Raw genomic sequence first — 26,241 nt, 5'->3', positions numbered from 1 at the left:
CAAAAGATCTGCTCAGCAATTCCAGTTCACAAGAAAAACAAACTTGGAAGTCTGTGCGAGTGGGTCGTCATGGCTTACTACATCACAGTCTAGCGGGAGTAGAAAGACGCTACAAATGTCATTTAAGCTACCTGGAAGAGAATGTGGCCCAAGCAAAGTCACTATGCCAGGTGACCAGAGCTAACCATGCCAATTGTAGACATCTTTATTTTACTCATGATGCCTCACCCCACCTGAGGAAGACCAGTGGGGTGGAGCTAAGAGGACTTCCACATTGAAAACGTGCCATGTTAGGAGCGAGAAGACGCCTGGCTCTGCTTTGGTGTTGGGTCTCCTGAAGTGGAGATGGCATGAATGTATGAAGAGTAACTGGCTCCCCCATCCCAAGCCCTGGGAGGTGCAGGAAGTTGCAAGTTTCCTGGATAAGCAGCGTATGGCCTGAGTTCCACCCTGTTCTTGTCAGAACTTCCACGGTGAGGGGATCTAACAAATTTCTGATGGTGAATTTTGATGTGGGAAGCATGTAAATCGGCCAGAACATCTCTGGGGTCTCTTCTGAACTCTTAAACCTCTCAGTTTCTGCTTTTACCTGCCCCTCCCATGCAGGCAAGATTGTGGTATCTTCACAGGATTAAGGAAGATCCTCATCCCTGCTCAAACTCTTGCTGGCTAGACATGAGGTCTTGCTCCGACAGAACCTTGTACTTTCTGTCAAAGAATGCTGAGTCCTTCCCAGACGGACTTCCAAGCAAATCAGTACCCCAGACTTCCTCCTCAAGCAGCCCTGAAAAAAATGGACAAGAAAGCTTCGTTCTGTTGGTGTTGGTTTTTTTTTTCACACCAACCTACATTCTGGAGGAATGGAGCATAGCTGTTGCATCCTTCATGGCCCCAGTATTCCCACCAGAGGAGGTGTCACCTTCACAACCCAAATTCAGCCAAAACTTGCAAGCTAATCAGAGAGGGTGGTGCCCCTGTACACAGCAGGGGGTTCTGTCTAAGCTCCAGAGCTTCGCTGTCCCAGATGTTCTGGCCCACTGAACTATCAACACAGTCCTACAAAACATCTGCCAGTCTGCCTACCACCTGCAGTCCTGGGAATGGCACAGTGATGGAGTGCCCATGCGGTCTTCAGAGAAAGGAGCCAGTCGAGTGACTTCTAGCGGCATCAGAAATTCCTGGTTCCAATAGAGCTCTGAGATTTACAAGCTAATGGTGTCACCTCTCCGTGCTTCAATTTCCTTTCCTGTGAAACGGATTACAGTGCCTGCCCTGCCTTCTGCAAGGATCAACGGAGGCTCCAGATGTGAGGTGAGACACCCTTCTGAATCAAGGCTCTGTGGGGAAGAGAAGAAGCATAATTGTTGGAGAATTATTTCAAGGCTGACGTGCCAAACTCAGTAAAAAAAAAAAAAAAAAATCTAACCTGAAATCCAGGGCAGGGGCTAGAATGCAGTGGGGCGGGCAGTTGATAGAATGGGCCTTCTTAGCCCAAAGCTAGTAACTCTGGAAGAAAACGAAATAGAAATGGTGAGAGTGTGCACACAAGAAACCCAAAGTTACACATCTCAGAGACACAATCCGAAAGAGTAGCTGGGGCGTCATTTCAAGTGAAAACAAAACTAGCATCCTTTGTCCAGGATGCTACCTGAGGTTCATGGCTGCCTCAGGTCAGCCTGAGTCGAGGTAAAAACACGTAACCACCAGGTCTCTCAGGAGTCCTCCTTTTCCTACAACAGTGCCCAAGGTTGATTAAATCATTTGTGGACATTCAAGTTCCTCAACCAAAAATTTATTAAGTAAACCTCAGCTGTCAGAATCACACAGCTCACCTCTTGCTCTTCCATCCTCATCCTGGCTGGGGCTGGAGCGCTTACGCTGTGTAGAGATGCGGTAATATATTAGCCACTGCCTGGATGACCACAGATGCCGGCTTTCTGCTTAGCCTTCAGATTAGTCTCCTGGGAGTCATCATAAACCAACCCCACGTATCTGGCTGTGTTTTGAATCCCTTCCTCACGTCAGAGAGGCCTGGAAGTCATCAGCCAGAGCATTCCAGATCTGTGATGGAGCTCAGCTGCAGAGCTTGAACCCCTTGTCTACATTTATCCATATTCATCAACCCTACAGAAGGCCCGTCACAGCTATCTTATACATCCACTCTGGTCTTTAGATGTTGTATTAGTTACCTTTTCTATATTAGTTACCTTTTTTCTGTTCCTGTGGCCAAACTACCCGAAAAAAAAAAAAGGCAACTTACAAAGTAAGGGTTTGAAAGCATTGTGGTGAAGAAGGCGAGGCATGGAGGGAGCAGACGACAGAACGTATCTAGGTCACAAAGCACGGAGAGATGAATGCTGTTGCTTGGTTTACTCTCTCGTTTCTTTTTCTTTCAGCCAGCAGCTCCAGTCCATGGGATGCCGCTACCCACTTTCAAGGTGGGTCTTCTGTCCTCAGGTTCCTGTCTGGAAACACCCTCACAGACACTTCCAGGAGTATATCCCCCTAGGTAATTCCAAATCCAGTCCAGGTGACAGAGAAAAATTAAACATCCTGGACACCTCCTTCAATTACTGGCAACTTGGTGATGGACTTACCACCAGCATTATATATATATATATATATATATATATATATATATATATATGGCCAGCTCTTACATGGAAAGTATATTCTATGGCAACTTTTATAATTAAAAATAATTAATATGCTATCCTAGTCACTGTTCTATTGCTGCGAAGAGACACTGTGATGACAGCAACTCTTATGTTAAAAAGCATGGAATGGAGGTTTGCTTGCCCGTCAGTGTCATAGGGGGAGCATGGTGGCATGCAGGCAGCCGTGGTGCTGGAGAGGAGCTGAGAGCTTTACATCTAAATCCACAGGCAGCAAGAAAAAGAGAGAGTCACCGGGCCTGGCTAGGGCTTTTGAAATCTCAAAGCCCACGCTCAGTGACCTCTTCTAACAAGGCTACACCTCCTAATCTTTCTAAGTAGCACCATTTCCCGATAACCAAATATTAAAATATATAAGCTATGGGGGCCGTTCTGATTCAAACCACCACATATGTTCTAGTTGAAATACAATTATAACCCTTTCTCCCTCCCTTTCTTCTCTCTGGTCCCTCTAGCTATCCTCCCTTGAGCCCCTTCTATGTTCCCCCGACTCTCAAATTGATAAACCTCTTTTTATTATTGTTGCATACATATACATATGTATGTGTGTATATACACATGCACACACACGACTTACTGAGTCTATTTTTGTTTGTGTGTATATAGTTTTAAGGTTGACACTCTGCACTGGACACCCTGTGAAGGAGACCACCCATGGAAGATATCACTTCTCCTATTCCCAGCACACATCAGCTGCCTGGAGTTCTTTGTCGAAGGGTGGTACTCACTGAAATCTTTCCCCTTCCTCATCAACATGCCCAATTTCATGGTCTTGGTAATGCAGCCATTTCCACAAGATACTGTTTCACATCAACCTTCCTGGTATGTTGGCTCCTACAACCTTTCTGCCCCCTCTTCCTTGATGTTCCCTAAGCCATAGATGAAGGGTCTGCGGTGTACTTTTATTCATGGTGGCTGGGCTCCCCAAAATCTGTTGATCTCTGTATTGTGTCCAGTTCTGATTTTTTATAATAGTCTCCATTTGCTGTAAAGAGAAGCATTTTTGATGGTGTATGGCAGGCCACACTTATCTGTAGTTTAAGGGTAAGATTTAGAATGTAGTAAGGAACTATCCTGACCTACTAAGGTGACCAATATATACTCTTTTCTGAGATTCATGACTTCACTAGCTCTCCTAGGATCCAGGTTTCCAGGACCAAGAATGATTTCCTTCCTGCTGTGCTACGCACACTCGTCTACTCCAGTCACATCCAAAATATCGGGGATAAAATCCTGATAAAGGATAAGAGGCAATAAGACTTCAAAAGGAGATCTGTGCCTCCAGGATTTCAGACAGTCGCTGTTATCTCCTAACGCAGACATGTTTCAGATTAGTCTTTCCAATCATCAACACGGCCTCATAATTAGGCATAAAGGTACCCCAAGTAATGATTTGTAAATGGTTAAGATTGGGCATTGTCTCCTGGCCGACACAATGTTTCCAACTATCCTAGTTTAATGTTTTAAGGACTAGAGAGTAATTGAAAGGTTTCCCTCACTCTAAGACATTAGCTAAAAGCGTTAGGTCAAGACTCCCCTCTGCCTGCCTCCAGCAAGGACCAGAGAATTAGCATAAGAATACCTCAACAGGGGCTCCACTCCTCTTCCTCCTGCTTCACACCTAGCTACCAGACTCTGCTGACCTTGGTGTGGGGGTCGCTTGCCTACGTGACTTCAGTCTAGCACTAGGACTGGGGGAAGAACGACTTAGTCTCACATACAGGACTAAGACTAGAACTTAGATGGGCTAAGACTCAGATTCATACATCCACATTTCCCGGGGGCCCAGAGCTCTTGGGCCCGGAGGATACAGCACCAGTTCAGAGGAGATAGCTGCTGCTTTAGACCCAGTATGTTTCAGATAGCCTCAGATGTACATCAACTATTGAGCTGCCAGATTTACCATCTCTCTTTTGCAATGACTGTAAAAGTCTGATGCCATTTCTAAGAAATACATTTAGATCTTATACTTCATGTGTCGTCTCTGCCATCATTTCTTCGCCTACGCCTTGTCGACCTGACTAGGACCCCCATTTCTCCCGCGGGTTGAGGGAGGCCCAGATCGGCGGGCCCGTGGCACTGCTGGGTGTGCATTAGGTCCAAGTAGACGGCCATTGGTTGCCAAACACACAAGTGCCACTTAGTGTAATGTTATGTGTATCTCGCTCTGCTGGTAACTGTGGTTCGTAGGTGTTGCTGTGGGTTGCCTCTTTAATCACTTCCCTCCTTTGGTGGCTTATGTAGTAGTTGGGGGAAACCATGGAAGTGAGTCAGCAGGAAAGAGGATTTCAAGTCAGATCCTGTGCAGGCCATCTAAGTCCTGTGTCTTACAAGGACAATGTCTTCAGCAACAGTGGCTCACCCTCAGTCCCTGAGAAGCTACCAAGGGCTACATTGATAATCTATACAGTTTGGGAATCACTTGGACTACTTTGACAAACTATTTGAAAGATTTCTTGTGCCTAGTACTGGGGTTTTTGTTAGTCTGTGATTTTTGTTGGGTACTTTATCAGCTCAAATGGATTAGCTTCCTTTAAGATATATTTATACGTGTGCGTGTGTGTTTATGTACTTACGGGTATTGTATATAATTTTAGGTAAATATAGAATAATATGATCTCTATAAGTTTTACCAAACAACTTTGGTGTTCTGTCCCTCATCCCTCCTCCTTCTGTTGTATTACCTCCCTGTCCCCTACCCAGTCAGAGCCCCTCCCTGTTATTCCATTTCCAAGTTCATATCACCTGTATCTTGCTGATCCTCTTTATAAGCCCCACAACTATGGGCCCTTTATACGTTCTACAGCAGTGCTTAGATGGTATTGAATTTTGGTCTTTCTCCTACGGAAAAGTGTATTCTACAGTCACTCTCCTTGAATCTGGGCTGTTGTAACAGTTTTAACCAGCACAGCATGGCAGAGGTGTCGCTGTGTGATTTCCAAGGCTAAGTCAGAAAACATTAGGAAGCGCCTCCTATGTCTCTCAGAATATTCTGGGGAAATCCAGCTAACATAATCCACCACAAGTTCAACTACTTCTGGATCAGACAACTCCAGCTGAGCTTCCAGGAGGTAGTGAGTGCCAAATGCAGCCTCGTGACTGTGTCTTTGGGGACACTGAGCCTTACGAAGACTTTAGGCAATTACAGACCCCAGCCGGTTTCTTAACCAGTCAGAGACCCCATGGAGGTCTGTTTTCTGAGAAGGACTCAGGAAAGCCCTTCTCAAATTACTACTCCACAACATAGTGATCCAAATAAAGTGGTTCTTTGAAGCTGCTAAGTCTGAGTATAAATTAACACACACTAAAAGTAAGTTAATTCAAGGTTTAAAGTTACAGCCTTGAGGGGCTGGAGATGAAGTTCAGTAAGTCAAGTTCTTATCTGGCATGCAGAAAGCCCTAGCTGGGTACCCTTGGTACTAACTGAAACTGCACGGTGATACACGCCTACAATCTCAGAATTCAGGAAGCAGAGGAAAGCAAACCAGAGTTCAAGGTCATCCTCAGCTGCTTGGTAAGTTTGAGGCTAGCCTGGGGCATAGGAAGGTCAGGTTTTTGGTTGGGTGGGTAGGTGGGTGGGTGAGTGGGTGGGTAATTTTGTTTGTTTGTTTGTTTGTGTTTGTTTTTGCTCAGTTCACTCCATCTCAACACATTCTTACACTTTAAATTTGGGAATAAAACTTGTAAACCTTCCTGGAAGCAAGTTTAATAACACTGAGCTAAAATTTTTCTTTAAAGTACAATAGTAAAAAGTGGATCCAACAATCATATGAACTGACAGAGACTAATCCAGGGGGCACGGGGCCTGCACCAGGTCCTCGGTGTATAAATTATGGCTTCCACATTAGTGCTCTTATGGGATTCCTGAGTGTGCAAATGAGTGGGTCTCTGGTTTTCCTGCCTTCTCTTGGGCTCTTTTCTTTCTGTTTACTTGTCTTGGCCAACTTCTATGTGATAGTTAGTGTTTTATCTTTTAACTCTATTTTATTTTGTTATGTTCAGTTTTTAAACCTTAGAAGCCTGGTTTTTTTTTCTAATGAAAGACAGAAAGGATTGTATCTTGGGTATTTCGAGCTTTTGATAAGTGGATATTAGCCCAGAAGCTCTGAATATGCAAGATACAATCCACAAACCACAAGAAAGTCAAGAAGAAGGAAGACAAAAGTGTAAATACATCAATCCTTCTTAGAAGGGGGAACAAAAATACCCATGGAAGAAGTTGCAGAGACAAACTGTGGAGCAGAGACTGAAGGAAGGACAACCCAGAGACTGCCCCACCTGGGAATCCTTCCCATATACAATCACCAAACCCAGACACCATTGTGGATGCCAGCAAGTGCTGGCTGACAAGAGCCTGATATAGCTGTCTTCTGAGAGGCTCTGGCAGTGCCAGACTAATACAGAAGTAGAGGTTCACAGCCATCCATTGGACTGAGCATAGGGTCTCCAATGAAGGAGCTAGAGAAAGGACACAAGGAGCTGAAGGGGTTTGCAGCCCCATGGGAGGAACAACAATATGAACTAACCAGTACCCTCAGAGCTCCCAGGGACTAAACCACCAACCAAAGAGTACACATGGTGGGACTCGTGGCTCCAGCTTCATATGTAGCAGAGGATGGCCTAGTCGGTCATCAGTGAGAGGAGAAGCCCTTGGTCCTGTGAGGGTTCTATGCCCCAGTGTAGGGGAATGCCAGGGCCAGGAAGTGGGAGAGGGTGGGTTGGTGAGCAGGGGGAGGGGAGGGAATAAGGAAATCAGGAAAAGGGAGAACATTTGAAATGTAAATAAAGAAAACATCTAATAAAAATATGAAAAAAATATGTAAGTGGCAAATTTAAAAAAAAGAAAGAAAAGAAAAGAAGTAGATCCAGAGGGGAGAGGTAGGGGGAGGAGAAATTGTGATCAGGACATACTATGTGATAAAAGGATGTGTTTTCAATAAAAGGGAAAAATACAAACAAAAGAGAAGAAGAAATGGATCCACTGTAAGATGGTCACTCATGTTACCTATAACAGCATATTAGGAATAGCTGAGGTTTCATTACTGAGACATTGATTAAATGAGCATACTCATACTCAAAAGAAACTGTTCCACAGCTGTCTCAGAACAAATTTTTAAATAAATATACTGACAAAATATACATGGTACATTAATAAATAATAGTTTAGGGGAAAATATTGGTTTCCTTATATTAAGGTTATTTCAGATTGTTATCAAGACAGGGCTAAAAAAAAGTCTCTGAGGTCAACATGGGTCATGTGCTTACTCAGCAGAAATGTAGATGAGGGGATTATTCTGAATTGTTTAATAATTTCTATGGATGAGAATTAACGTTATCAGAAAAACCAGAGACCTCGGGAATAGTGTTCACACTGAAGGCTTCAAGGATAAAGCCACAGTTATTTCTGAGAAATATTTGTCTCAAGACATTTGAAATGCCTGATGAGAAATCTAATGAGATGATCATATGGAGTTTGTTTATGTAGTGAATTACATTGGTGGATTTCCGTATATTGAACCATCCCTGCATCCCTGGGATGAAGCCTACTTAATCATGGTGGATGATCGTTTTGATGTGTTCTTTGATTCAGTTTGCAAGAATTTAATTGAGTATTTTTGCATTGATATTCATAAGGGAAATTGGTCTTGGTCTGAAGTTTTTTTCCTTTGTTAGGTCTCTGTGTGGTTTAGGTATAAGAGTAATTGTGGCTTCATAGAACGAACTGGGTAGAGTGTCTTCAGTTTCTATTTTGTGGAATAGTTGAAGAGTATTGGTATTAAGTCTTCTTTGAAGGTTTGATAAAACTCTGCACTAAACCCAACTGGTCCTGGGCTTTTATTGGTTGGGAGACTATTAATGACTGTTTCTATTTCATGAGCAGATATGGGACTGTTTAGATCGTTGATCTGATCCTGATTTAACCTTGGTACCTGGTATCTGTCTAGAAAATTGTTCATTTCATAAAAATATGGAATGCTTCCTGAATTTGCATGTTTAACTCATTTGTGTCACACAGACCATGCTTCAAGTGTCTAGTGGTTTCATGTTGGATGGGAAAAAAGAGGACATTTCTATCATTGTAGAAACTATAACTTAAACAGTGTTACTCTGGGGCATCGCTTAGATTACTTAGAATATCACAGTATCTACAGGGCCAGCAGTGAGTAGATTAAGGATGAGTATGGATGGAAGCCAAAGTCTGAAAATCTACTGAAATCCAACTCATGTGGTTATCAGATGCAAGACCTTGGACCTTTTACCTAACCTCCTGAATCTTTATTATGCATTAAACTGAATAATAATATTTTTCAGGGGGGAGGTAGTGGCAAAGAGTAAAATGGTCCACAGACTGTAAGCTAGAACATAGCAGATGCTCAGAAATCCATGGCCATTATACAGTGGAGCAAGAAGAGCCTTTTAAGGGCTGGGCCGTGGTGGCACACGCCTTTAATCCCAGCACTTGGGAGGCAGAGACAGGTGGATTTCTGAGTTCGAGGCCAGCCTGGTCTACAGAGTGAGTTCCAGGACAGCCAGGGCTACACAGAGAAATCCTGTCTCGAAAAACCAAACAAAAAAAAAGAAGAAGAACCTTTTACGGGCATCACCTAGACCCAAAACTGTAGTCAGTCAGACCTGCTCAGAACCAGAAACTTAGCACTCAAAATCAGTATAGAACTAAGAGCTCCTCAGCCTTATACCTACCATCAGCCCAAGAAGAAGAGCCCCTCCAAGCCCCATCCTACAAATGAAATAACTGAATGAAGTACAAATGAAGAGACCAGTAGGGCAGCTTTAAGTCAAACCTCACACCTTCTCAGACTTCTGATGAAATGGCTTACCACGGTCACATTCAGGGGGTTTTCAGAATCACAATCTAAAGTCTTTCTTGGGTTTCATTCAGTCATAAAGAAAAATGAAATTGCAACATCTGCACAAAAAAGATTGGATGGAATTGAAGATGACCGTATAGGAGAAATAACTGCCAGATTTAAGTGTATCACATATGTATATGAAACGGTCATAATGAAACCCATTACTTTGTATAATTAATATATGCTAATAAAAATTTAAAGATGATAAATAACTAAACAGCCTCCTCCCGTGTCTATCAGGAAAGATGAGCAGACTGGGGTCCTTGCCTTGGGGTGATAGGCAGAGGTCTCCTGCTATGCCCAGGGAAAAATGACGAAGAGCTTAGAATAAGCCACAGAGTCATACCGAGAACAGACACCACATACAATCATCCTCTATTGGGGAAGGAAAAGGAAAAACCTAACACACAGCTTATGAAAATAGAATTAAATGTCCTCTCCAATCAGAACTGAGCTCTGACCTCAAAAAAAAAAGAGGAATGGGAAGGAATCAGCCTTCCAGGGCAGATAAGGGTAAACAGAAGCAAAGATGTTCCCATTCAGTTATGGCATAAAACACAGTTATGGAATGAGAAAGCCAATTTCAGTATGACAGGAGAAGGCATATAAAGGGTATGTGGAGCCCAGCCCTGGCTGACCACATTATAACTCGACAGGGCTGGAGGAGCACTGCGGCTAATTGACAGTGGTCCCTTTAAAAAAGAGAGCTCTGCTTATTTTTATGAACGCGCCGAACATAACTAGCAGGATTTAACTCAGCTCCCCATACTCATTTGTGTTTCCCCATAACCTGCTCCATTTTTCCCCAGGTTCCAAACTAATGAAATGCTTATTTAGATGCTGGGGCCATCTGTGGCTGGTGCCTGCCGCGTGCATCCCTGCTCCCCATCCGCAGGTTGATGACATCTTGGAGCATGGGGAATTTCCCAGAATACCCGAGTCTGGGAGCCTAGTTGTGTGGGGAATGAGAGCCTGAGAAGAGAGGTCAGGCACTGGTGCTCCTCTACTCCAAAGGGCTGGTCCTACAGCTCTGCCAGAAAATGCTGACAGCTGGCATGCCTGTGGGCAGGCTCATCTACCAAGGGGCACATTAGCCTGCACAGGGAACAGAGGCCTCACTCTGGCACCATAGGTGTGGGTTCCACACACTAGTGAGCCATAAGGCCCAGACCGTCACACCCTCCTGCCCCCACTCAATTGTCTCCATCCATACAGAGAACACCAACCCATCTGGCTTCATCCGGCCTGTTTGGCTGCTTGCTCAGGGTTGGTTTCTGTTCATTGGCCCATGTGATTTTTAAACATCAGGTGGATTACATTCCCTTCAATTAATAAAGTTGGCACCAGGGCCTGCCTGTCACTATGGGTCCTTGTACACTCTCCTGATAAGTGTTCCCTTGCCCCCAGCATTGGCAGCCCTGGGTCCCAAGACTTGTGTCTGTCCACAGCAATGACAGGCGAGAACAGCTGGCAGAACACTTGTAGCCTTGCCCTTGGATGAGCCCTGTGGATGGCAAGCTCCTCACTCATGCCGTCCTTGCATTGCAGCCTGACCCTCTGGGACCTCTACCCCAGACTCACTTGACAAACAAGATGTTGCTGTTTCTGGCTATTTTTCTTTCCTCCCAGGTCCAGGCTCGCTCTATAACAAAAATAAAACATCAAGTCCTTAACCATGCTTCAGTTGCTAGACTCTGGCCCTTCCCTGTTTGGTCTTTCTAAACACCATCCCTCAAGATTGTTTGATATGGGCTTTCTGTCAGTCATTCATGCTTCTTCATGGCTCAGTGAGGGCCAGAATTCACCTGTGTTGTGCCTGGTGTTTCTCCATACCTGGCAAAGATACCTGTTTGTGGAGCAGACGAATTGCTTCCATAAGAGGAGACAGCCAAGCAAACAATAAAGCACAATGTGAGCAGTTATTTTTACTTTTTTAAGGCAAATATAAAGTTCTTTGGGAGGGTACCAAATATCCAAGGCCATGGCCATGTGTAAATATGCAATAAGGCCTGGGAAGAAACTGCTCAACAACCAATCTTTGGGGGCTACAGGACTGGTTACAATGTTCCTGTGTAGGTGGCAATGCTAAAAACCAGCTGGAGGGCTGATGACTTATCTCCAGAGGTAAGGGTGAGAGCTGCCAAGTCTGACCACCTGAGATCTGTATCGGGACTCATACTGTATAAGAGAAGAGGAAGAAGAGGAGGAGAAAGAGGAGGAAGAGTTGGAGGGAGAGGAGGAAGAATAGAAGGGGAGGAGGGAGAGGAACAGCAAGAAGGGGAGGAGGAAGTAGAGAAAGAGGAAGAGGGGATCAAATATCAAAAGGAATGAGAAAGTAAGCTGGAGAAAACATTTTTTAAAAGAACAAAGAAATGAGAAGGAGGCGTGGCACAGCTTGGCTTTCCAAACGTGAAAGGCTGTGGAGTTGTCCAGGGCCAGGCCTGGAGAGGCTCTACTGAGAGGCGTTGGGGAAGGTGAAGATCTCTGTCCCAGCCTCAGTTCCCACCCTCCTTCAGGCTTCCTTCAAAAGTACCTTGCTACCATGAACCTAAAAATACCATTCCTCTAGGAGGAGGGCTTGGTTATCAAAAGCTTCTTTGGATTCCTCGCCACCTGGAAACTGGATTTCAAGAGATGTTATGGGCCTTGCCAGACTCTTAGGAAGGGCATGGAAGGATTCGGAGGGAGGCCCAACAGTTTACTGGCTCATCTTCTGATTCTTACGATTCTGCACTTCAAATTGCTTCCGTTCAAACTCCTTATGATTTTTCTGTGCTACTGGGAGGAGAGTGTATTGATTCTCTGTTGTGATAAGGTCAGCCATGATCAACTCTGACAGTCGGGAGGATGGCCTGTCCCCTTCCCCCTCCGCTGGCTATGGCTGCACATGCAGAAACGGAGAGAGAGGGAAACAAAGGCGGTGGGGGTAGGAGAAGGCAATACCTTTTGTCTCCATGGTTCTGAAAACCTATCTTTAAGCCCCATCAGCAAAAGTGGGCTCATCTGGGACTGCAGCCGAGGAGAAGCGTTAAGGGCACACTTGATCTTTTCCGCGAGCGGGTTTCAGTTCCCTTTCCCCTTGTGTGCTCCTGCCCTGCAGCTTATTCTCCTGATGGTGACTCATTTTCCTCCAAAGAACCAATTAAGTTCTTCGTAACATCAGCAGACTCGCGATGACACTGATTAACGTTCAGAACCTGTAGGACTGTCGAGATGGGGATGACGAGGAAAGCACAGAGAAGGCCCCTCTGAGGCTTCCCGCAGTTGATTTGAGCTTGATGAGAAAAGTGCTCAGATTTTTCTCGCTTAGCTAAGGCCCAGGAGGGGATGCTGCCTGGAGATGCCTCCCCAGAAAGAGACTGCCTCTCCTCGAGAATGCTGGGCATTTTTCCAAAGCAATTCTGTCAGGGACTCATTCCCTGGAGGCTGATAGGATTTGGATGGGAATAGTGGTCCCTCAAGACACTGGCCTGTTGAAGACTTGATCCCCAGCTAGCGGTACTATTGGATGAGAAGACACCGACGTCATCATTTGGTCGAGCATTGACGAGTTTATGATGAATAGGTTCCTGGGAGATGGGGCCCTATTAGAAGTAAGCCAGTGAGCATGCCTTTGAAGAATATGTTGTATGTCTGCCTTCAGCACTGAGCTTGAAATGCCGCCGCGCTGACCTGTATCCAAGCAGATGGAAAGAGGAAGATCACCAGGGATGTCCCCGGGACCTCTTCCTCTAATGTGCTCCTCCACATTTCTGCTCTAACACGTGCATGAAAACAATGGCGCTAGCTAGCCATGGGCTCTTCCTTTTATGTTATTTATATTGGATACTTTGTAAAAGCAAAGAGAGGCTGATTAACACAGATGATATATAAACGTAGCCAAGTTTCTCTAGAAAGATAATCTAGAACTTCCATCACATTGACCGTATGACTCATAACCTAAGGGGAGTTAGGAGTGTTCCACAGAATCGTTTCAAAAGCCCCTGGGGAAAATTCAGTTTTTGCCAATGAATCCTCACTGAGTTAGTATATTAACCACATTATAGGGCATGTCTGGTGCCAACACAATGAAGTCAATGGTAATTTTGTAAATGTTGTGTGTTTCATTTTGTTTTGGCATTTTTGTCTGATTGGTCTTTTGATTGTTTTGATTTTCATTTTTGTAGTTTTGGGGAAGGGGGTGTTAGTGTTCCTTGGTTCCGTGTCTGTGTGTGTGTGTGTGTGTGTGTGTGTGTGTGTGTGTTGTTTGTTCCTTAAATTTTTGTTTTTGTTTTGTTTTGTTTTGTTTTGAGAACAGGATCATAAAGTTGAATGGATAAGAAGGTGTGAAGAATCTGGGAGAAATTGTGGGAGGAGAAAAACATGGTCAAAATATATTGTATGAAAAAATTGAAGTCCCTTGGGATTCCTCAAGGTTCCCAAGTCACCTCCGATCTGGCAATTCCACTGGAGACAGCCTGACATACCAAGGCCTGGGACAAAGGCTGATGTCTTAAACAAGTCTATGTGACTTATCCTAAGGTTCTAGTGATCTGAAAACCTAGATGACACCAAGCTGCCTGACTAGTTATTTAATGGGCCTGCTAACTGATGAAACAAGACATTAATACCCACATCACAAGAAGCAAGTGTCCCTGTGTGGATGTTAGTTAGACACCAGCTGGATAACTCTGCTCAGATCCAAGTGTCATTGGATCTGAACCAACTACAATGTACTCAAAGCCAATGATGAGCTTAGTTGAAAGGGCTCAAATCACAACATTAAACACAACAGAAATCAAAGCTACTTCTGAGTGGAAGCCTAACTACAGTGAAGAGTACTTCAGGCACAGAATCTCATGGAACGCACAGTCCTTTAGAGGACCTACATCTCCATCATACAGATGAGCAGTTTGACTTACACACCAGTAGAAAGGCAACATGACTTAAGGACCTTCACAGACTAGTGAATCAGGTTTTACAAGCCCTCATTTACAAATGGCAGGAGAATCTCTGGCCTCCCTCTTTTAATGGTTTTCTTCTCTGAAAGACAGTCTTATCACTTTGAGCCTTGGACATCCTCCTGGCTGGCTCCTTTATTCATTCTGCTCATCGTTGTAATCCTGACAATATTGTTCTAATGCTTGACAGTGGTACCCATACTATCTTCTCTGACTCTGTGGTCATCCTGGCACCTCTTTAGAATCTGTTCTCCTCCTACCAGCCTCCTAGTCCCCTCCACCTCCAAACCACAACATAGAGTTCCCTGTACCACATGAGAAGCCACCATCTATTAGGAATAGTCCGGGCAAAATAGCACTGCTTGAGCCCACTTACCAACATTGCCAAACCTCAGCCCTTCTGAGTGAGAACCACTGAGATCCCCTCATTGTTCTGGCTGAAGCCTCACGAGGAGAAACCAAGGCACTGAGAAGTGGAAGCCTGTCCTTAGCAGCAGAGAATAGAATAGACCAAATGATCCGAGACTGGATCATGGGACTAGAACAATAAAACCTTGAGCTTAATTTCAGGGTCACTTGGCCTGTCTGTCTGTCGGCCTAATAACCATTCTAATAACCTTGACTTAGTATCAAAGTCCCTGATAAAAACAGAAAAACTGGAACTCCAAAGAAATCTTTATCTATGATATATTCACTTTAACTTCCTGACTGCTGGCTATTTCCAGGAAGGTTATAACTTAGCCCTACATAATGGCTGAGGTCTGACAAGCACTCAGTGGATACGGGAAGGGGAGTGGGCAGAGAAAGAGAGAGAAAGGAAGGGAAGGGAGAGAAAATGGGAGAGAAGGGAAGGAGAGGAGAGGGAAGTAAAGGAGAGGAGGAGGGCAAGGCTATTTCACAACATATTCCAAACTGTTCTGATTAAAAGGAGAACTACTATCAGTTCCTCTTTGTCCCCAGTAGAATAAAATCAAGCCAAGAATCATGTAGAATTATCAGGCGATCTACACTGACAGCCTCCTCTAAGCCTTGGGTATGTTCAGGTCCCCTAACCAGCCCAGGTTTCCCTATACCTGGCACCCACACCCATCCTCTCATACTTTTCTCTTCCTGCCATTCCTGCCCAAAGCCAATGCTGTCAAAATCATTTCCAGGGGCTGCTGCATATTCCCAGAAGTTTCAGGGCAAGCTGCCATGAGCAGATACTGAAACAGCTCATCTCAAGACCCCTTGGGTGTGTGAACATGTCCTCATTGACCTTAGCCACCAGTAGCCTGTCAAATAGGTCTTTAGCAAATAACTTCTAGGCCACCAAATTAGACAGAGAACCAAAAATTAGCCAACAGGCACAAACATCACACTTGTGGGCCCCAGCTTCATTACTTTAAAATAGCAACTCCAGGCAGAACAGTCTACAAGGTGCAGCAGGTTAGGAAAGCCAGAAGGATCAGCATGTCCATTCCAAGTGGGCTCATTGGGGTAGAGGGATACAGAGACTAAAAACATTTCTCTTTTCATTTATTGTTCAGCTTTTAAAAGGAAAGTCCCCAAATGGAATAGAGAATGTTTGGGTTGTTTTAAGGGCATCTTCCTTTCTGTGACACCACGAGCCTGCTCTCCATTTTTCCAAGCTCCAGAGAGAAACTCCGCTTGCCAACACTTGAGTGATTTCACCTCTAGCGTTGCCATGGTGATGCACATCCCTGCACAGACTGGAGAAAGGTGCAGCTCCAAGTGACGATGAATATGAATGAAGCCCAGCATTCTCCCCAGGATGAGGATGGGCTCTCCTACAGGAGCTTGGTTGCACAGAGGCCTGGGTCCACATGGCCTCTGCCCTCAGATAACCTGAGGCAGATTTCCCCTCCTTAGGACAGAAGCCTTAGCTGGCAGACATTCCAAGGACCCATGAGGGAAGGGACCAGCTGTCCAGGAAGAATTCACAGAGCATCTATAACAAGGCGAACTGTAAACAGCATGCTGTCCTGGACTACCAGAGGGTCTCCGTGGTACCCTGAGGTTAGGGGTCATTGGTCTTTCTCCTGGCTTGGCCCATCTATAGTTTACCATTACGTTGTTGAGATACAGCTATAATACAAGAACAAAATGTGAGAATTCCTCAAGAAGCTAAGACTGAACCCTGCTCCCAGGTGAGCTCTCCAGCAGAAGGTAGGATCAGCAGCAGAGATCCCCCCCTTTCTTTGCTCTCAGACATAAAGGGTGGCCGTAAAGCTGCCACCCAGTGGGCACCTGCTATGTACCAGAGACAAGGTACATTGCTTGTGTCCCCATAGTTAAGTGACTCAATGCGATAGGCAGCAGCTTCTTCATTTCAGGGAAAAAAAAAACAGGGCTGGGAGAGATTAACCAACTCCTCATCCAACTTACAGAGCAAGCCGGTGATGGAGACAAGATCTGAATGCAGACAGTCTCAGCTGGGAGGCTTACATCAGGCACAGCACCGTGCAGCGGCATCAACAGTTAGGGCAGATCTCAGGCCAGCTGAGGACAGTCACACGCCAACTTCTATAGCTGGATTCTATTCAGCTTTCCACCATGTACAGTTGCAGCTTAAGCTCCCGCTCCTCCCACAGCTTCTATAGGCTGGTTTGGTTTTTTCCCCCACACTCTTGATGTAGTCAAGTATGTGTGACAAGTCAATCTCTCTCTATTTCCTTTGAGGAAATGGAGGCCCACAAAGTTTGTTCCAACTCTAGTGAGTATCAGAGACTAGTGTTGGACTCCGTGCTGTCTGCAAAGCCATGGCTTCTCCATAGATATGCTATCGTTTTCACATTTTTTTTTTTTTAAATCTGTACTTGCCAAGTTCTAGGTTAAGTGATCATCCCTCGAACTTTAAGAGAATACAGAGTCTTGTAGGCTGGGGCCACTGATGTTCCTCTCTTAACTGCCACCTTCCTGGCCACATTAACAGGCCTTCATGGGTATAAATGTATCTCAACTGTATCTACGTCCCTTTCCACCAATGTTAATTGAATACCTATTGTAGGAGATCCTGTAACTAGGCACAAGGGACAGAGAATAAAGCGTTCAAGCCTTGCATTCCCACTCAGTCAGTCCTTGCAGACGGGCTGACAGGCAGAACCCTATTGGATTCTCACAAGAGCATCCACGGGGCACATGTTGTGACAGTGCTCACTTCTCAGCATGGGAACTGATACATAGCTGATCAATCAGTTCTCAAGGTCGTCTCGTAAATAAGTGGGAAGCCAGTGTAGGAGCCAAGGGAGCCACCCACACCAACCCGATTCTGAGAATGGAACGGGACAACCTGTTGTGCTTTGCTCTGCATTGAGGGCCGCTTGCTTTGAGAACAATGAGAAGGGAGCAAGTTGTGCCTGGGGCTTCCAGGGGCTTTCAGTGACAGGAGACTTTGGTGCAGAAAAGATTCGGAAAACACAGCAAGGGTTCCATATTAGCAACCTTGTCTCCTGAAGTGAGTTAAAGCACAACAGAGCACATGTGGGGAAGACTTTGTTTTTTAAGGGGTCCTTGTCATTTTTCTTAGATTCTCCAGAGCCCCTCACACACACACATACACACACACACACACACATACACACACACACACACACACACACACACCTGCCAAAGAGACAAAAGAAAAAGAGCACTGCCTTCTGCTGATCCACTTGATCTGAGGGGAGATCCAAGGGAGAAAGCTGTCCCTTTGACAAGCACAACACGTAGAACTGAACTCATACAGGGTGGACATGAGGACACCACAGACGCAAAGCTGTGCTCATATCTTTCCCATCTTCCTCCCCCTCCCTGCCTCCATCACACCACTGGTTGGTACATCCTGGACTGTGGGAAGTGGACGAATCTGTCCAGACAAAAAGAAGAGAGGAGAGAAGCCAAGCTCTGCTCAGACCGGAAGTAATCTTTCTGAACTTCATCTGTAGCCAGCACCTACAGCCAGGACAGTTCTCCCTCAGGGTACGCAGATGACCTAAGGAGACAATGCTCCCCACATCCCAAGCTTTCTCCCTCGGATTTTGCTACATTTCTAGCCATGCGCCTAACCATTTGAGCTAAACCAGACTCCGTCGGAAAGGCTTGTGCCTGGAGCATTTGGCAGGGCACGTGACTAATCTGCATAATGCCCACTGTGAAGATGGACAGAGTAAGGCCTTTCGGGGTTAAACAGTCTGTGTATACAGCAGCAGCAACCACCGCAGTCTCCACTCCAGAGCGGGCCTCTAAGGCGGGGTCTCATCAATAATAGCACAGAGAGTGATGCCAAGTTCCCACAAGGGCAGGGTCAGACTGCTTAAGCTGGAAGAATCAAAGGCTTTCCACGACGATTCTGTTTGAACTGTGCTCCGCTCGCTGCCTGTGCCCACGTTTACAAAACCAGCTGGACTCAATGCCATCATCCAATTAGCACATGCCAGTACCAGCTCCCTGGGGCCAAAATGAAACAGGCAGGATGAGATCAAACCCTAGCCCAATACTTTTAGAGGAGATGTCTAGAGGCACATGAAGCTGCCAGGGGAGGCAAAATATGCCTACTGCAAGCAGCTGACAGTGCCAGCACAGGCCAGCAGCTCTGGTGAAGAGAGGGACTCAGTGTTGTTCCGTCAGGACATCATTACTATGCCCTTCTCTGGTTGGCAGTGAGCCAAGTCCCATAGAGTCAGAGATAAAAGGCAGCAGCTTCTCTTCTGAACAACTTCACAGTCTAGCAGGAAATACACAGCCTGGTGAAATACAATTCTAAAACCTGAGAGCAGGGTAGTAATTGAATGAAGACTAGGGGACTATGGGAGTAGAGCGAAGGGCACCAGATTCAGCTAGGCAGCAGGGGACTGGCCTGGAAGGCTTCCTGGAGGAAGTGATACATGTATTGATTCTCAGGAACAAACCGGTGCTTAGCAGGAGCCTGCATTTGCATTGAGCTGCCAGATTATGGAGTGTGGTCAGAGCAGAACGAATGATGGAGGGCAAATTAAAAAAACCTGGGAATGGCCCGGCGGTGGTGGCGCACGCCTTTAATCCCAGCACTTGGGAGGCAGAGGCAGGCAGATTTCTGAGTTTGAGCCCAGCCTTGTCTACAGAGTGAGTTCCAGGACAGCCAGAGCTATACAGAGAAACCCTGTCTCCAAAAAGCCAAAAAAAAAAAAAAACCTGGGAACAAGGCTGCTTTCCACCAGCTATGGTGGCACTCCCCTGTTATGCAAGCACTTGGTAACCTGAAGCAGAAGGATATCAAGTTTAATGAGAGATGAGGGGGAGAGAGAGAGAGAGAGAGAGAGAGAGAGAGAGAGAGAGAGAGAGAGATCACTAAGGCAGTGATATACTTTAGCATGCACCACCTGGAGAACCTATAGCTATATATTGAGTTTGAGGTTAACATAGACTACATGAGTCCTTGTGTGAGAGGGGGAGAGGAGGAGGAGGAAGAGTAAGAAGAGGATGAAAAAGGAGAGGAAGAGGAAGAGGAGGAGGAGGAGGAGGGGGAGGGAGAAGAAAGAACTGTATTTAAATGGAATAATCAGGAAGGCACACCAGATCTGAATCTTACAGCCACTTTGGCAGGGCTAGGGGGACAGCTCAGGGAGTAAAATGCTGTATGCAAGCACGAGGACCTGACTTTCCATCCCCAGTACCCATGGGACCAAGTACTCATGTAAGCCTGGAGCCCCAGCATGGATAAGGCAGACACCAAAAAGGTTCTGGGAGCTTCCTAATCAAAACAGTAAGTCCCAGGTCCACTGAGAGACTATGTCTCAAATCAACATCACCATCATCGTTCATGTTATCATTAATAACAAAATTATTTAAAAAAACACTAATAATATGGAGAATGATAGAGGAGAATACTTGAAATAGACCTATAACTTCCACATTAACACATACAGACAATCCCCCCTGCACATGCATATGCCCACAGATGCATGCAACACACACAAACACACATACAGACATGCATGTGCACATACATAAGGTTCCAAAAGTACCAAGGGCTAATATATGAAGGGAAAGCTGTGAGAAATTTCCAAACCCTACCATTCATTCCAGCAGCAGATGAATTGCATGGCTCCATGTTACACTGACCTGCAGAGACGCAAAATGACCTTGGGACCAAAGAGCAGCTACAAGGGATGCATGAAAACCCACACTGGTATGTATCTAGGAGACGGAACCCTGGACAGAGTAAGTGGAGCTCATTCCTTCAAGAAGCTTTGCTGAGATGAGGGAGGGCAATGACTGAGGACCAGGCAGGAGCTATGTGAGCTATAGCAGGATGAGGCTGGGGAGGGCTTAGCACAGGAGACTGCTGTCCATCCTCTTCCATCCTCCCTCCCCTGCCTCCCTCCCACTGGATCCCTTTGGAGACCCAGAGGATAAGAACTGTAGTAAAGTGCTGAGCACAATCTAGAGCCGGGGCAACCAATTTGGTGCCCTTGGAGGGAAGCGACAAAAGTCCCACCTGGCAGAAAGGCTCCAGCCACTTTCTCTGTCATTGATCCGTGCTCGAGCACTTCTGTTTGGCCACCACCTTCACTCCCTGGAGGTTTTACTGAGCTGCACTGTCATAAGTCATTGGCCTAATGGCCTTATTTGGGTGGGGAGTGGGGGGGAGGGAGGAAGCTTAACAAAAGCAGGGCTGAGAAGGAGGCAGGCAATACCATTGTCATCTCACTTCTATGACCTCCTGGGAACCCACCAGGAACTGCTCAGTCTTCATGGCAGGGGCGATTAACCTTGGACAGGAGTAACTCTGGCCATAAACATGTTGCCGGCTTGTTTTCTTCCTTAAAGGCTTTCTAATAAGAACAAGTGTCTCACGGTAACATGTCATCACGGGGCAAATAGAGTCAGGTTGGAGAGAGCGCCTGAAGCCTTCCTGCTCTCAAATCTTTGCCTTGATCAATAAAAGATCACAACCAAGCCGCTCAGAGCTTAATTATTTACTATTTCTGTGCTTTCGTCTATGAGAAATTTTCTAAAGAAATCCAACTGCCTGCTCAGTGCCATATGGAGTCAATACCCTGTACTCTATGAGTGTTAATGAATTAATTAATCAACTAATGGCAGTAAAGGTCTGTGGAGACCACGGATGCTCAGCTCCCGAAGGGAACACTCTTCACTTGTTTTGGCAATAACTTTAAATCATTTGTTCCTAAGAACCCTGAGTAATTTCTTAGCCAAGTGTTCATTAGGTTGTATATATTGTCAGTGCTGATTAGGTTGATAAGATCTTCCTCTTGTGTTTCTCATGTTATTTCCACTTTCAAAAGCCAGTTTCCAATGATCTGTGGAAATGACAGAGCCAACAGAGGATGGAAGCTCTTCCTCTCAGCCAATCAGCAACCAGCACCTTCTTGGGTTGAAGGGTTTTGCCGGTAAGCCTGCTTGTACCCCTTGAGCATGCAGTGAAGTCAGGGATGAAGTATAAGATATGAAAGGAAGGATAGCCTTAAGATACTCCTCCTCTTAGCAGTAAAGGACGCGTAGTAAGAGAGCAGCCAGGCAGCCGGAGGAACTGGGCCTTGTTTTTGAAGAAAAGGAGGGAGCTAAAAGTATACTAAAGGAAACTTCAAAATCTGGGCTAGAAGTTCATTTTGAGTAAGAAGCCATGACTGCACATTGGGATGATAAAGGCCAGCCGGAGGCTTTAGGCTGCTTGACAGCTTCTACATGCTGTCAACATTTTCAGAGGAAGCAAGGGAGTAGTAACCTGGTGGGGAAAGAATGTCCAATCCAAAGACAGAGGAACGGCCTGGGAGGGGTGGATGATATGAGGCTTGAAGAAGTCACTGATGGTCTTCATTCACCTAGTCAGCGCTGCCAATCAGGAGGAATGAGGAGCCGTCAGAAGTCTCATTGTTTGTTTTAAAACTACATTTTATTTAATGTTGACAAAGTTAAGTTCTGATCCAAAATGGGATTTGAAAAATTGCAGAGCCCTTCCCTTCCCAAGTCTACTTCAATGGTTTGGGCTGTAAAGCAGAAGAAATAAAATGAGGAGTGTGCACATGACCTCCAGCTCAGCTATCCAATAAGATTGTGGGCATGGGGGTAGGGGTGGGGCAGGGGGTGCCAAGGCATGCAAACACCAGGACTGGGTACAAGTTGCCTAGGAATAACACTATGGAGTTCATACCAAAGGGTTCCCTCTCCCTCTCCTCCCCCTCCCCCTCCCTCTTCCCCTACTCTTCCCTCTCTCCCTCCCCTTCTCCCTCTACCCCCTCCCTCTTTATCTCCCCCCCCCCCCCCTCATGCTTTCTCTCTCCGAAATGTACTGAGGGGAAACATAGAGAGTTTAGTTGCCTGGGCTGAGAGACGTGCTCTTGGCATAGCAAACAGAATTAAGAATGCTGTTTTATAGAAACCTTAATGAAAATGGTAATTGAGACCCATCAGGAGGACACAGTGAGTGTGAAAACAACCAAGTCTGTGGCCAGAGAGGCCCCAGGGTCCTGGTTTTATAATACACATGCTGTGTGCCTTTGAGCAAGTTACTCAACGTATCTGAGCTCTGGTTCTCTTTGATATGAAGTTCTTCTGAGAATTAAAACATTGACATAACACAAAGACCAGAATAGAGTCTGGTCAGGGCATGCACAGCCAACACTTCATTAGTAGAGATATTAAAGAGCAAGGCTGTAGCACACTGTAGATTATATAGATTTTTGTGGGCCACACTTTGAACTCAGCTATTATTGCTTCTGGTGGGGGAAAAAAAGGCACTCTGAGTTCAAGCATTCCACTTAAGAAAAAAAGAGTTATATTCCCAAATTAATTTACAAATTGGGCACTCTCTGTTCTTGTTTTTTAGCATCCTTTAAAGATCTAAGATCAGTTGATGCATTTAAGAACATAAAATGTATTATATATAACTTGGTTGCTCATAAAATTATCATGTTTGAGATATATAGAGATGCAAAGACTAGGGAAGAAAAGAAATTAAATACATAGGGGTTTATTGTCTTGTTTCTCCAGCTTGAGGAATAAAAAGCAAAAGGTTCTACGCAATAAAGTTTCTGGAAGTCTTCCCATCCTTATAGTACAGTCCTTGCTCCTTCTCATAGATGTGTGATGTCAACCAAGAAAACTCCAGCAGGGTGAAAGAAACTGACCCTGCCCCCCTCCCTCCCATCAGAGAACCAGGCAGGTAGACGAGTGAAGATGGCTTCCTACACAGTACTGCTATGAAGGTTGCTATGGTGCCCTACAGAACCATAATTCTGGCCTCCATGAATTAAAAAGGCCTAAGGATATTGTCTCACTTGAGGTTTAATACTGGGGCAAACTCCATGTGATCCGGTGGCTCAATCACGTCATATGGGACCCAAGTTCTTCCTATCTGTCTTCCAGCTCCACCATTCTAAGCATAGTACCTCATGAATCCTCATGGTGGTAAAATGGATGCAGTAGCTCCAGCCATCTTGGCCTCACACAGCAATGCAAAAGGGCCTACAGAGACACTCTTGTGTTTCTTTAGGAAAACAATCCCAGAAGCCCATGCCACAAAAAAACTGACTGTGCTTTTATCTCACTGGCCAAGAATACCATTGTGTGCTTCCTTCTAAAATAAGCACTGGCAAGGAAAAAAATGTAGTTAACATGGCTGATTTGTAATAATGAAGATTTACCTATCAGGACCAAGGTGAGCCCCAGTACTTGAACTGGGTACTTGAACAAAACCAAATCTACTAGGAAACATGGGACATAGAATCATGTACAAGCCACTGTTGTGCCAGGGTTTTTACCTCGAAGTGTGACAAGGTCATCAGCCACCATGAAGCAGAGTTGCCATGGTGACCTACAAGACATCTTGGTTTCAGTGGGAAATAAAACACAGCTATCTCTCTGCTGGACAGTCTTTTCACTTACAAACTTGAGAAATCCAAAACTCATGTCTAGCAGACAGTCCTATAGCCTTTTCTACCACAGGTTGTTTATTACTGAGCCAACATAGAAAGCACTATGACAGGCATCCAGAAACAGATCTCAGTGTTCCACCTGTCTCTCCGGTACCCCAGGACATTCAGGGTATACTCCTTGGCACGCCATCCCAAGGTATATAAATCAGGGAGGATCTGAGAAAGGACAGTCTATCACACTGACGGAGGTCAGAAACAAGGGAAGCCTGACCAACCCTTGCACTGGGCAGGGACCACTGTTAGAGGAGCCTGTGCCATCGATACATTGTTTTTGTGTGTTTGTTGTTTTCTTTTGTCCCTTGATCTTCCCCTTTGTTCCCTTCTACTACATTCTTGCTACTATGTTTACACTTAGAAGCAGTTTAAATATTCTAAATTCTCCTTATGTTTAACTAATTTTGCTTATACATTTTTGATTATGGTGAAGTCAGGGTTTTTTTCTCTTGATTTTTTTTTCTCTTCTGCTAAACTACTTCTGTCTTCTGCTCGCCACTCCTTCCATTTTAGTTTATTGTGAACTCAAGTCTTTAATCTCTTGACATTTTTGTCTCTCTCCAAACATTTTTCTGTCTTTTGCTTGTTGTCCTCTGAATTTCATCAAAATTCTTCTTCCTTCCTTCCTTTCCCACACCACTGTCCTTCATTCCATTAGACTGTTCTTATTATTCAGTTGTATCATTTGGAATTTTTTTCTTCTTTTTTCTAACTTTTATTGCATTATGATGAGAAAAGTTACATGATTTCAATTTATCTGAATTTGTTAACATTTAAAAACATATTTTAAGTAAATAGAATTAAATCACATTCTTGTTTCCCTTTTGTACCCCAATTCCTCCCAGAGAAGCCCCCTTCAATACCTACAATATCTTTTTTGTCATATTCCTTAAAATTTATAAAATATTATAACAATAAAATGAGTATTATAAGTTTTGATATAAAACAACAATCACTTTAACAGTGTTAGATAGATGCTTGTCTATAGCAATACTGAAAATACATACATTTTTCTCAATATAAATTTTAAATAATTCCAAACATATTAACTGTATAATTCAAAATAATACATCATTACTAGTATTTTCTTATATAACATAAATATATAAAGTCTTTGTGTTTGTTTGTTTTGTATTTAGTAGAGTTTAAAATCTTGACTCTTACTGTGGTACAAGCCCAAAATAAGAACAATTTTTAGACATTGGATTTCATTGTAATACGGCTGTACTTCAATGACCCTCACATCACCAAAAGATTTTACCTCCATCGCAGCTAGGCTGAGAGTTGACAGTTCTGCTGCACCAAGAAATGAATTGTAGGCACATTTTTTGGATACAAACTTCCTGCTATGGTCAAAACTATTTGACTTGAGTGAGTGATCTTATTCTCAGCCCACAGAGAACAGGTTACATTCATTTAAGAAATGGTGTGTGTATTAAGATGGTCTATCCATAAAGTCATTCACCAACTGTTTCAATGAACAATGGTTCTGCTTGGAGGGTGGCACAGACATTAGGTGCGGGTAAGAATCTGGTTCATTAGCTGTGATAATTTGGAAAAGCATTCATCTCAGAGAAAGAGTAATTTATAAAGTCCTCTTCTTCAAACTTGATACAGGAGATACAAATGTCAAGCAAAGCATTCAATCTCACTATTTGTTGTTCTCTTTCCTACAAGCCACCTCCCAAGTTAATTGTCTCTGTCTTCCTTGGGTTTATAAATACTTTTGAAATATATAAGCTGTTCTGAAAACCATAATATAGTGTAAAAACATGAAATAAATAACACTACTAATAGAGAGGCTGAGATAGGAGAAGCAAGATTTCAAGACCCTTATGTTGTA

At 44.6% G+C, this 26,241-nt stretch overlaps 1 long non-coding RNA gene across 3 annotated transcripts in view; it reads right to left on the bottom strand.

Moving 5' to 3' along the window:
• Positions 1-851: 851 nt before the first annotated feature.
• LOC116073459 overlaps positions 852-26,241 on the bottom strand; it is an 81,575-nt gene continuing 56,185 nt past the window's right edge. For all 3 annotated transcript variants that reach the window (XR_004111811.1, XR_004111813.1, XR_004111812.1), the window contains exons 5-7: positions 11,129-11,189; positions 1,427-1,506; positions 852-1,337 (exon numbers count right to left, since the gene is read on the bottom strand). This is a non-coding gene — a long non-coding RNA (uncharacterized LOC116073459). The remainder of the gene's footprint in view (positions 1,338-1,426; positions 1,507-11,128; positions 11,190-26,241) is intronic.

The sequence above is a fragment of the Mastomys coucha genome, unplaced genomic scaffold, assembly GCF_008632895.1.
Source record: "Mastomys coucha isolate ucsf_1 unplaced genomic scaffold, UCSF_Mcou_1 pScaffold23, whole genome shotgun sequence".
Lineage (NCBI taxonomy): Eukaryota > Metazoa > Chordata > Mammalia > Rodentia > Muridae > Mastomys > Mastomys coucha.
Note: the sequence above shows the minus strand (reverse complement) of the source record. Positions and strands in the feature narration are given on the sequence as shown.